This window comes from Mixophyes fleayi, chromosome 4, assembly GCF_038048845.1.
Source record: "Mixophyes fleayi isolate aMixFle1 chromosome 4, aMixFle1.hap1, whole genome shotgun sequence".
NCBI lineage: Eukaryota > Metazoa > Chordata > Amphibia > Anura > Limnodynastidae > Mixophyes > Mixophyes fleayi.
The window spans coordinates 225,537,274-225,550,494 of NC_134405.1; the positions used below are offsets into that span (position 1 = coordinate 225,537,274).

Below are 13,221 nucleotides of genomic sequence, written 5' to 3' on the forward strand. Positions count from 1 at the left end.
GCATTCAAGATTCTAGGAATGCCTGCAATACTACATAACTTTAATACAGAGTCACTATTAAAAGTATGAATACACAAAGCCACCATCAACAATACTTGGATTAGCAATTTATAGCCGCCTAATTCCAAAGCCAGGTTAGACTGTTCATTCAACCTTTTCCAGTAACCAACAATAGTTGGAATTACATTCCTGTTTGAGAGGATGTACACATTAACGTCTTTAAATCTCTTTAAATAAAAATGTAGTGTCACATTCCCTAATAAAATCTCCCCCCAAATACACAACACTTTGATAACTCTTCTCCGTCCAGAAAGTCTTCTCTAACTGCAGGCATGATCCATTAACAGTAACATTATCTTGTGCATAAAGTTTGTCAGTTATGAACAGAAACTAAGCCGTGCCTGCTCCATATTCGCTGCTTACCCACAAAATGTCTTCACTGCTTCCTGGGATAGTTCTTTTAGGCCACAGTTTCTCAACTCCAGTCCTCACACAGCCCCAACAGCTCATGTTGTCAGGATTTCTTTATTTATGCACAGGTGACTTCGTCTACGTGACTGGGTCAGAAATTATCCTGCCTGTTCCACAGACAGAAATTCTGAAAACATGAGCTGTTATGGCTGCTTGAGGACTGGAGTTAAGAACCATTGTTTTAGGCCAATACAATAGCAATTTATGTTACACAAAAAATAGCCATATAAAAAGCAAACAAAATTTAACGATCATGGACACCAAGCACATTGGAAGCAAGAGCTTCAAGTACAAGAGTGGTTCAAGCGTTAAAGCAAACATCTCAGCTTGGTCAGGGTCATGTATACAAATATGCTGGACTAACCTGGCTGCTTAGAATTAAGGCTAGCATTGCTGCAAGTGGAGTCTTCTGTGAATTTGGAAGAGGGGCAATTGTTGAGACGCATTTAGCAGGAGCTAATCCAGACCACTCAGTTTGCTAATGTTTCACTAGCAATGGTGTCTAAGATGATGTTAGCATGAACCAGAGGAGTGGAAATCATCAGCAAATGCAGTGGACAAAATGGAATAGCAGAGGATCGGGACATCTGCATTAACTGAAGGCAAAAAAAAGAAAAGCAACTGCTTATCAAAAACATTAAAAGATTTTATAGTCTGGTTGCAGTTTATAAGCTACTCGAGTGGGGCACAGCATAATGGTGCCGACTACACCGACAAGACTTACCTCGACATCTTCAGTCCGGACGGCTGCTTCCCGACGAGGATCCATGAGGGCTCTTCTGTGAACCGACTATGTAGAACTCTTTGTAAAACTACATTGTACATGGCCGCATACTTGCATTACCCCCTTAAGAGTGCCGTTAACCAGCGTTGCCTATGTCAGTGACGTCATGAAGATGCGCCTGCGTCTTCTTTCTTCGGGATTGGTTGAAGTCGGTTTACAGAAGTCGTCATGGATCCTCGTCGGGAAGCAGCCATCCGGACTGAAGATGTCGAGGTAAGTCTTGTCGGTGTAGTCAGCATCGATATGCAGACTACCACCAAGCTACTCAGCACACCTAGCAAAGTACTTTTGTAAATGCCTGCGCTTTTTCCATCACTGAAATGGATTGCCAAGCAGTGGAGAAAAGGTATATTCTCAGATGAATCACCCTTCTCTACAAACACAGGACACAGGTGCCACCAAACTACAGAACTCTACAGTCATGAAACTTTGTTTCTGACAGTGAAGGGTCTTTACTATTTAGTAACGGTGTGCGGGACATTCTCCTAGCATGGTTTGGGTGCAGTCACTTAGTATAGGTCAATGCTAAATGCTACTGAGTGACATCCACCTTACAGGAGGTTTTCTTCCAAAAGAACAATGCCAAATCTCTCCCCCCCCCCCCCCCCCCATACGTGGCTGAACAACGGTTTGAATAGCATGACATGTAGGTTTATCCAAGTCATAGCCTTCATCATCATATTTATAGTATATTCTGGAACGAAGTTCAGGACACCATTTTCCACCACAGACCAGGTGTGAGTCGACTCTTGCAGAGAAATAGTGCTGCATCCCTCCCACACAATTCCAGACATAGACGGACTCCATTTCACAGCATATATTTATGTAGCACCAGCACTTTACATACAGTTCATACTGCCTACAGGCGGTATCCCAATGCTCTTAAATTACTTTACATTGGCAATTCTATTTTTCTTGCTCACTGTGTGTACAAGTTATTTATCCCATGCAGCTTACCTACAGGTCAAAAGATAGCTCCAGACACCTGATGCAATTGGTCACTGAATCTCACACAGTACACCCTCAAATCTATGTTTATACAAATCAGGGCATAATTAGCAATCTAGCACTCAAATTTCTAAAAGTTGATCTAATCTAATGTAAAAAAATACTCATTTATTCAACAAATAAAATAAGCCAAAATGAGCCAAAATGCAGAAGTCATGAATGAAAATCTAAACTCTCACTGGACCCATATCAATAGAAGGTAATTTGAAGTGGTGCTAACCAAGTGCACTGCTTATTTTCCCAATCAGGAAATGATACCACTTCTATAAAAGCAGAACCTTTGCCTAGGTAGTCTGGAGCATTCAGACTCGTGCTAATACTATGCTGGATGTGCAGTCTGGAAAGGTTTAGAAGGCCACTTCTAAAGAATATTGAAAAACATAATTCTACACTGAGAAAGACGGATTACAAATGAAGAACACTGAAGAAAGTTGGCAATAGTCCAAGTAGAGGGCAAAAACACCCGCAGTAAGGTTTATATTTGCAAAGCTGCATTGGAACGAAAATAAGACAGATGAGACCAAAGTGTAGTAATTTGGTATTTGCCAAACATGTTGGGATACACTGTCTGGAAATAATGCACATCAAGGTTTTCATACCAACTGTTAAGCTCAGTGGGGATAGTGAGGATTTCAGGGTTGTCGTGCTGCCACAGGAACGGCACACCTCGCAATAGAGTCCACCATGAACTTTTCGCCATACCAGATATCTACAGCTGAATAGATCAGGGAGAGAGAAAAAATAATCAAGGATTTGGAATGGCCAAGTGCAGACCTTAAGATAGCTGTGCATAAATGAATGCCTTCAATCAATGGCCTGAAGCAGTGTTGTAAGGAGAAGTGGAACAAAATCTCAAATATGAACTCACACAGAAAATTACTTCAAGTTATTGCTTACTTAAGCAAACCACTGAATCGTGAGACGAACTTACTATTTTTCAAGTGTTGCATTTTTTGTTGAAGTTAAATATGTTTGTTATTTCTCACATTTTGGGCTTTAATCACATTTTAGGTGAAGACTAGGTTCTGCGTCTTCTATCGAAAATTATTAAAAGCAACAGTGGAGTTCTGGGAGCTTATACAGGTCACAAATACCTGTACTAATTTACAGTTGGGGTGCATTATCCCTTACAATACACAAGTTTTCCTAACGAACACTGAAGCGAGACTATCAGAACTAACCAGTTATAAACAATGACATCAGAAATCATACCACTTGATTCAGCTAGATGAACATTTGTGAAGATCAAAAAGAAGGGCTTATTTAGAAAGGATTCTTTCTATTCATTAGTATAGGCAAAGTTATTGAATCACTCTGAGGTCCTTATCTATATTTCATGGAAACCATAATGCAACATATTAAAATTAGCGGGCCCCCTAATTTCTGTGTCAGAGCTCTTAAAATGTTTGTTCTGCAAATTGGTTGACCTGAGAATACTATTCTCAACATAGAATACTCTCCATGCCCTCCGACTGACTAGATGTGTAGCTAAAGATGCAGCTGTACCCAAAAAAAAAACCAGTATAACACAATACGAACTGAATGTAGACTGAAATTGGTTAAATAATCACCAGTCTGGGCAGGGTTATTCCTCCAATTGGATGTGTGCAGAGGTGAAATAAAATGGCATGAAAGGAAGCTTAGTATGCCAGGTAACTTCATGAAGGGCTAAATATGGTTACACACTACCGACCAGTTATCCCACATAGTAAACCACTTAGTTGCCACTACCAGTAAGTAACCGAAATAAGGTTATTAAATCCTCCTCAGAAGCAAATGAAACAGAAAGTTAAAGATTGTGCATCCTGAGATATAAAAATCAGAGTGCTTGCAAAAAAAATATTATGAAAATAATTTACTATACATATGAAACGTATGTGTGCCTAGAGAAAAACTACAACTGGAGAAGGGAAGATGTAATTCTACTTTATAATACATCATTAGCTTAAAGTTCACTTTCATTAGCCATTATCCATGAAGATCAAAATACAAGAAAGTGCTTGTTTTGTTTTTTGTTTTTTTAAACACCAGCTTGAATAACACGTTAGATGGATATTATAGGAAGAGGTCATTAAAGGGGGCAGAAGAAAGCATGGAGATGAATGTGCATTACAAAATACTAAATGAACATACCTGGAAACAATTGCAATGCTTTAAAAATGTGCTTTATGAAAAGATAAAATCAGTACTAGATCACAATGATTAGCATATGTTTGATTAATAGAGAAAATTATTCCATTCTAAAGAACCGATTCATCGTCATTAGTATTTGCAAATTTCAAAATTGCATCAACATTTATTGGACACCTGACCCAAATCTTTTTCCTCACTCAGCTAGAACTGGTGTTTCTTGTTTGCAATGACACTGTGCTGGAGCTTAGTGCACTCATGCAGATTAGATTCTTTCCATTGCACAATATGTGACCCTTCCCGACTATTGTTGTGCAAAAATAAAAAAAAAAGGCAGTCAAGTCAAAGATTCCATGATGTGCATGAGTAAAGGATATTGGTCAGCCTTGAAATAAGAGGTATCCCCATTACAGTGCAAGCCGGGCCCTGCACACTTTAGGACAGGCCTGTCCAACCTGCGGCCCTCCAGGTGTTGTGAAACTACAAGTCCCAGCATGCTTTGCTGGTAGACAACCAGTTGATAGCTTGAAGGGAATGCTGGGACTTGTAGTTTCACAACATCTGGAGGGCCGCAGGTTGGACAGGCCTGGTTTAGGACAACTGAGCTTAACAAATTAACTGCGCCATCTGCTGTGCCCACAACTGAAGAACCACCAAATGATCTTTTGGCTCCTGAAGTAAAATATCGACAAATCATTAATTTGATCATGCTCAAAACACCAATCCATTGGTCTAATGTAGGTCACACATATGTGACCAGAGTATGATATTTCTGCAAACATAAAGCAAGAATGTTTAATAATGGTCCAATTGTCATCTGACATATACACCAGTCCAGAAAATTACAACTACCTGCCTATTTGTACCGAAATCCAAACCAGATGTCCAGCACCTAGGGCAAGTGGCAGGACTGGCCTGTATAGTGACAGCTTAAGGGATACTGCACTATCGTGGGTCTAGTAATGAAGATTTTGATGGACATTAATATTTAATATATTTGTAACCTATGAAATCTTATACAAGATTGTCTTTTAGACACACAGATCTAGTTTTACACTAGGAGAGAGTTGTACAGTGTTCGTTTATTTTTCAAGCTGCTCATTCAGAGTCTCATTAGAAGATTACGTCATTGATGGTGATTATGTATAGCAATTGGGCTAGGAACATTTTTATTTGGATCCTGGCCCAAGATCTACAAACGACAATAAAGACTATAAGCAGTTTGTACAGTTTGATAATACCAAAGTACAAATATATTGCCACAGGAAATTTGAGTGATGGACAAAGCACATCCCCATAATTCTTCCAATAACTCCCAAAGATCCTTATTAAAACCAGACATTTAGTAACCCTATACATTTGTGTGATTAGTCAGTTTTCCAGTAGCTAAAGACAGCAAAACAAAATATTTAAATATATCAAATGAAACCCTGATATGTTATGCATAAAAAGTATGGCATTTGCTTAGAAGAAATTAAGTAGTTATTTGCAAACTCAACGCAGAGCAAAAATAATGAATTGGGTCTGGCCAGAGGTATAAAGCACCTCTGGTCTTAAAGGAGTTAAAATACTGATCTCATGGTGTTCCCATCTTCCACTAATATTCCCCTACTGATATCTCCTTTTCTGTCAACACTTCTAAATCAGATGCCATTGTTTATTCTGCCTAGTCTCATCACTGGCATTCAAACAGTCTAAATACTGTCAACCTAAAACACTCACCTTAGCCATGTTGACTATTCCAATATTTTACTAACTGGCTTACTCATCAGTAAACTAGTAAGTGTCAACTCGGTTTGAAAGAGGCTGCTAAATCATGTTTGTTCCTAATGTTATTCAAAACGCATTTTCGCTTTGCACTATTTTAATTAAAAAGTGTGATTTTCACGTTACAATAGTTTTAAAGGAGAACTCTAGTTATGTAGTTTGCCCAAAAGAGTAAGTCAAGGGTAAAGTTATGGCACTAGAAAAATTGTTGAGGTGGAGTTTAATTAAATATCAGGGTAAGTCCTTGGTAGATTAGAAGCCCAGTCATATGCTTCCTATGTTTAAAGCACTATTATATTCCCAACTACCCCCTCAGACTTCAGTTGCAACATTACTACACATCTCAACCAAATGCCTTCGATGACAGCTGCCTACCAAGTAACTATTTCTCTGTTCAAACAAACCAGAAGGATGGTGGGTGACTTCAACCCAGGACTCCTGAACAGATTTACAATTTATACCCATCAACACGTATGAGTAGCCTGCTGCTTAAAACATGCACTTGTTCCTTTTGTATAAAACAATTGTATTCCTTTTGGAATACATACCACAATCGCTTCACTTTATATTGTCCAAAGACACATAACAAAGCTATACTATGGCCAAGACTATTTAATACCTGAGAGTGAGAAACATTTGCTTACATGCATAAATGTGAATGTCATAGTTCTTCTTAGAATATCTGACATATTTTCAAAGAACATTTCATGCCCTCTATTGAGTGTTCTCGTCTCACACAAAAAAAAAAACGGTCTCTCGAGCATCCCTATATACCAACTGGTATACAAATGATGTAAAATAACACTCACTGATAGAAACCTGTGGTCCAGGAATACTCATGTTTGTTACATTACACCATCAACAAAATCAGACTACTTAACCAGTAACTGTCTGTATAATACATATGTAACTTGCATGAAAAGTAATGTGTGCCCTCACCTACCACAATTCAGTGGAGGTTTGAATTCATACCATGCAATCAATCAGGAAACTGCATTGAAAAAAGTCAGTTACACAAAGTGTTGTTAGGGGCAGAGACAGATGTGTGGAAGCAGAGGGGAAAAAAAAAAGTCTTTAGTTACAGCTCACTCATAGGGGTCCTTCTTCCCACTTAATTTTCATATTAGTCATTCAATTCTGTGGGGAGAGCATCACAGAAAAGGGATTTTAGGATCTGCTCATCATTTATTTATATAGCACCAGCAGATTTCACAGCACTTTACAATTGGGAACAAACAGTAATAAAACAATACTGGGTAATACATAAGTAGAGGTAAGTAGGCCCTGCTCGCAAGCTTACAATCTATGGGACAATGGTTTGATACACAAGGGTAAGTAATACATCATATTGAATATTTGTCCAGCTAGAATGCAAAGTATTTAGTTGGCTGTATGCTCAGTCACACAACTGTTGGTCAGAGGGTTATCTTGTGTTAGCTGTGTAGAGGGTGGTAATAGGGTAACCTAGGGAGATGAAGAGGGTGGTGGAGGAATACTATAAGCTTGTCAGTAAAGGTGGGTTTTCAGAGAACGCTTTTAGGTTTGAAGAATAGAGGAAAGTCTTGTGGTGCGAGGAAGTGAATTCCATAAATTGGGTGCAGCTCGAAAAAAGTCCTAGGTGTAATCCTCTCCATCAGCCTCCATCCTCTCCCCTATGTTAACAGCACTGTCCCTTGTGCAGTAAAGACTGGGTCAAAACTCAGTTGTCATTAGAACAAAGTCATCACCGAAACATCCCCTTATCGGATGTACTGACCAGACATGACAGAGCAATTAACCATTAAAGTAATTTGTCATCGCTGCAATGACAGATGATTCTTAAGTGGGCAAACAATGTTGAATAGGCCCCCAACACATTTTTTTATTTAACATAAATTACTGATGCATGCTTTAAAAGAAGAAGCTTGCCAATAACAAGTTCCTTGGTTTGTTTCTTCAGGCTGTCATTATTTATAGGTCTGCAAAGTGTCATGGTTTGGAATGCCTCCTCTTGCACTGTAAAATCCTCCCGTCTGCCATGACAGAACCAAAGATTTTGTACATAGTACACAACACTGAGAAGTCACAAATGTGTTCCAGCAGAGATTGAGTGTTACTGGTAGCCATACTTGTCTACCATTCAAAAATATTTTGAAAAGGGGAATGATTTGCAGCCATTGACAGCCATTTAAAAAGGAAAAAAAAAAACAAATCTATGTGACATTGCTGCTTCAAAATAGTGGTGTATGTGAAAATAAATTCTCAAAATCTGGCAAGTAAATTTGGTGTAAGAAAAGTGAAAGTTATGGTCTTAAGCTGGCAACAGGCTGAAGTGTCCAAGCTAGATGAAAGCCAGCAATGTGGCTTCTCAAGCCACTGGGCCTGTTAATACAAGTCACATAGACCTATAGTCAGTCACCTTTCAAAATGCATTTACTACAATGTAGTACACAGGATTCAAACAATCTCAAGTCTGATCATCGGGCACAATGCTCACTTTTCAAGCCATTTGCCCAATATCGGTGATATTGCAGCATAAAAAACACAAATTTTGCAAAGTGGAAGGCTTTGCAGCTTAATTTCAAATACGTTGAATATAATAGTTTTAACAGTTTACATTTGAGGGTAGCTACCGCAGCATTTGGGAACATAACATCAGACTAAGTTACTTGGTTTCTTTCTATTTGTTTTTCTCCTATATCAGTCTATATTGCACCATAAGTTATGTGCACACTGGTGAGTGGAGGGCAGCGTCTTTGCCAATTTCTGCAGTTTTACAGAACTCCACTCTTCTAGGAAGGCTTTGCACAATTTTTTGGAACATAGATGTGGGAATTTGCATCCATTCAGCCACAGGAGCAATAGTTAGTTTGGGCACTAATGCTGGGCAATAAGACCTGGCTCACAAAAGACATTCCTATCCATCCCAAAGGTGTTCGACTGGGTGAAGTCAGGGCTCTGTGCATGACAGGCAAGTTCACATCACTTTGTGCAGTGGCATTGCCATCCTGTAACAGGAAAGGACCTTCCCCAACCGATTGGATGCATACAATTCTCTAGAATGCCACTGTATGTTGTAGTGATAAGATTTCCCTTCACTGGAACCAAGGCGCACAGGCCAAACCATGAAAAACAGTAAGTTCTCAGTGACGTACAGTTATTAATCAAACTCCTTATTACTCCTCCACTACTCTTCAGTTGGCAGTATGTGTTCTCCTGGCATACCCAATACCCATTTTCAGCCATCAGGCTGCCAGATGGTGAAGCTTGATTGGTCACTCCAGAGAACACACTTCCACTGCCCCAAAGTCCAAGGGTAGTGTGCTTTACACCATTCCAGTAAACGTCTGGCTTTGCACATGGTAATCCGAGACTTGTGTGCTACTGCTCGCCCCTGGGAAACCCAAACCAAGAAGCTCCTGTTCTCCAGAAACCGTTTGAGACACAGTAGTGCGTGTTGCAAGAGGACAGAGGATATTTACACACTACGCACTTCAGCACTCGGTAGTCCCATTCTGTGAGCTTGTTTAGCCTACTGGTTTGTGGCTGGGCTGTTGCTTCTAGACGTTTCCACTTCCCAACAACGGCTCTTATAGACTGGAACAGCTCTAGAAACGCGACAAACTGACTTGTCACCGAGAGCTTCAGTAAAACTCGTTCGACTGCTTATGATCTACTATGGAGATTACTTGGCTGTATGCTTGATTTTATGCAACTCTTAGCAATTGGTATAGCTAAAATGGTCAAACAATAGTTAGAAGGGGTGTCCACATACTTTTGGCCATCTAATATATATATATGTGCTCAAAATACACAAATAATACTATCAATTCCATTTGTATGATTATATTATTAAGGGCAGGAGCATAATGAAGGCAAGCTGGAAGCCACAGAAAGTTAGATAGCAGATAGAAGAAAGGGCATTGGTTTGCAGAAAAAAAAAATCTGCCTTAAAACTGAGTACACTAAATTGTATTCTACTGTAGTTTAGGATACTAAACATTTAAATTTCACAACAAATTTAAAACCAGTTAATTGCATTGTAAAATAGGTGCATTTAATTATTGCTGCATAACATTGTTGAACATCGTCCCTAATGGCATCTCTTAAATACATCGCAGTCTCAGAGGTTAGATAAGTAACTATGTACGTCACTGAGAACTTATTGTCTGACAAGCTGGAAAATAGCTTGTCCATGAAACGAGAAATGGCTTGTTGAGCTGTAACAGCATTCACACAAATGTACAAGCCATCATCAACAAAAGAACTGCTTTCCTGCCCTCATACATTCTCAAACAGGAAAGACTTTATATTTTCGACATATTGTAGATGTACATACATTTTTGTAGATATGCATGCACTTTGCTGTTTATACTGGAAAAAAAAGGGATCTAGTTGTTGTATTCAATATAGTAGAATTGTGTCTGGTGAATTACCCAATGACATCAGTATGCTGGACATTCAGATTTTGGTTAAATAACAAAGTATAAATTTAGGTTTCTTCGGTTAAAAAACAATTAGAGTAGCCTATTATTGCGGGTATTAATTTTGAAGGATAGACTTGACAATATATAAACTAAAGTGTAGCCACTTCGTTTGAGTTCATTAAATATCAATTTATGCAGTTTGTACTAGGCTGTGTGTGTACTACAGCAGTGTTATTGAGCAGTTTGGCTGGTCACTGCAGTATGCATCACTGTACTAAATCAAAATTTGATTCAGCAGGACAGGAATCAAGGTCAGCCAATGACCAGACGTGGTAGATCATGTAAAGCTGGGTACACCCTACAGTTTTTACCCAATTATTGTGCCAATAATTGACTGTTGGGTCCAATATTGCATTAGTGTGTACTCTCCCACAATCATGTTTTATCATACCAAAGCACATTGTTTCTTTTCATTTTATAACCAGTCTAAAAATTTCTATAAACAATGGAATGATGTCGGGCAAATTCTGAAGTATATATGCAGTCACAACCAGCAGTGTAGGCAGATCTCCATAGAGTTTACAGAGTCACGATCTTTTCAGCAGATAGTTGTGACAGATGAAGAGCACAGATCTGAAGGTAAATCATGTAAATGTGTACACATGAATCAGCATGCTGATCAGGACTTTCAGCTGTTGGTAAAATCGTTATTTAAGATATCGCATCGGGAGAAATTCTGTAGTGTGTACATAGGTTAAGATATATTTTTTATATGGCAGCAAACATATTACTCAGTGCTGTGCAGAGAATATTTACATCATATCAGACCCTGCCCTTTTGTAGCTTGCAATCTAAATTCCCTACCACCACACACTAGGGCCCATTTTTTTCAGAAGTCAACTAACCTACCAGTATATTTTTGGATTGTGGGAGGAAACCCACATATATACTGGGAGAACATACAAACTCCACACAGATAGGATGCTGGTGTGAGACAGAAATGCTCACCACTGTGCCGCCATACTGTTCCCTAGGGGAGAGTACACAACTACTTTTACACTGTAAACCGACGATTGTGCCTGGACAAGCACATCTGTGTAATTTGGCACTTCACCACTATGGCCAAACCGTTCCTACTGTTTAGCAATAGAATCAACTATCAGATTGTCATGCATTATAAACATAAAACTGCAGATTCACTGGAGGTAAAATAGTGATTTTACCACCAGACTAAATGTCATTTAATGGACAAAGTGTACCAACTGTCTTGATGTAAACAGCAATGACTCATCCATACCAAGGTTAAGGGTATTTACAATTGCCAACATATATGGCTACTTTATGCTGAATTTGGACAATAAAAAAAAATCCTGGGAAGTCAGACCTTGGCTTCCCACATGCAAAGTACCATGAAAAGTCTGGTGCTTTAATGTTTCGATCAGATTGGGGTGTGGGACAGTGGAATTTTTTTTAAAATTACAAAAATTAGACCAAAAAGAGTCACAAATTGTCTAAAAAAAAATGTATCTAGTGTATGAGGCAACATGGCCTCACTCTGAAGTTCTGCGTGACATGAGAAGTGACAAAGTACAATGCTCCATCTTTATATAACCCTCCTTTACAAACTCCCCTGATTACCTAAAAAGTATATTCTTTGCTCAAAAGTACATAAACCTGTAGGGAGATATATATATATATATATATATATATATATATATATATATATATATATATATATATATATATATATATATATATATATATATCTCTCTCTCTCCTTATACCTCCACCATTGCCACCACCAGTTTTGGCCTTTGTTTTAAGATGGTGCTCAGACAGGGAAGTAATATATCATTTTACCTTAAGACGCTGGTGCACAATCGGTGGCCTACATATGATCTTTCTGTACTGCACCTGCACCCCAGAGCTATCCAATGAGAAGCAAGCAGTGTAACCCTCATGTTAGGTCAAGTGATTTCAGACACTTTGTGAATAAATTGGTACTAATGAATACTTCATGAAATAGCACTACTACATGATGTGCTAGGTGAGATGAGATAGCATTAGTGGAAATTGGTGCCAACTTATGCAAGCAGCACAGTAACAATATTTTACACTATAACTGCTATTAGGCATTACTACTAATGGTGACTTATTACAGGGTACTACTGAGGATTTATTTTTATGAACTACTATCACTGCCAGTATATTGCTAGGCACTAAAATTGCTCATAGTAAATTGCTGGGCACTACATTTATTGCTAGTACATTACTGGGCATTACTACTAATGGTGGCCCATTAACAGGCATTACTCACATACTTGCAGTGTATAATGAAGGGTAGAAATATTAAAGTTTGATAGTGGCATGTACCCTGGTTCTCAGGGGAACTAATCAACATTCTTGACTATGGGAACAAGCATAGTGAGCTCAGGGTTCCTGTACACAGTGTCTAACAGTTCCTATAACACATCACACACAAATACTTGGTGCTTTGGATAATTCGAGGATCACATGTGAGACCTCCAAATTCTAACAGGTTGCTCATCACTGTTTCTTGTAGATCTTTTAACTGAACATAGATATAAAGCAGAATTTAATTTGGCTTATAATCACTGCGTTAAAAGACAAGTTTATTAATTTAGTACCCAGTAA

The 13,221-nt window shown here is 38.6% G+C and overlaps 1 protein-coding gene across 6 annotated transcripts in view; it reads right to left on the bottom strand.

Annotated features, from left to right (window-relative positions):
- ATP2B1 (ATPase plasma membrane Ca2+ transporting 1) overlaps positions 1-13,221 on the bottom strand; it is an 88,365-nt gene that overhangs the window by 63,652 nt on the left and 11,492 nt on the right. For 2 of the 6 annotated variants that reach the window (XM_075209384.1, XM_075209383.1), the window contains exon 2: positions 2,863-2,978. The exons of the other annotated variants lie outside the window; for them this stretch is intronic. The gene's annotated coding sequence lies outside the window, so the exon portion shown is untranslated. The remainder of the gene's footprint in view (positions 1-2,862; positions 2,979-13,221) is intronic. 6 annotated transcript variants of the gene reach the window in all.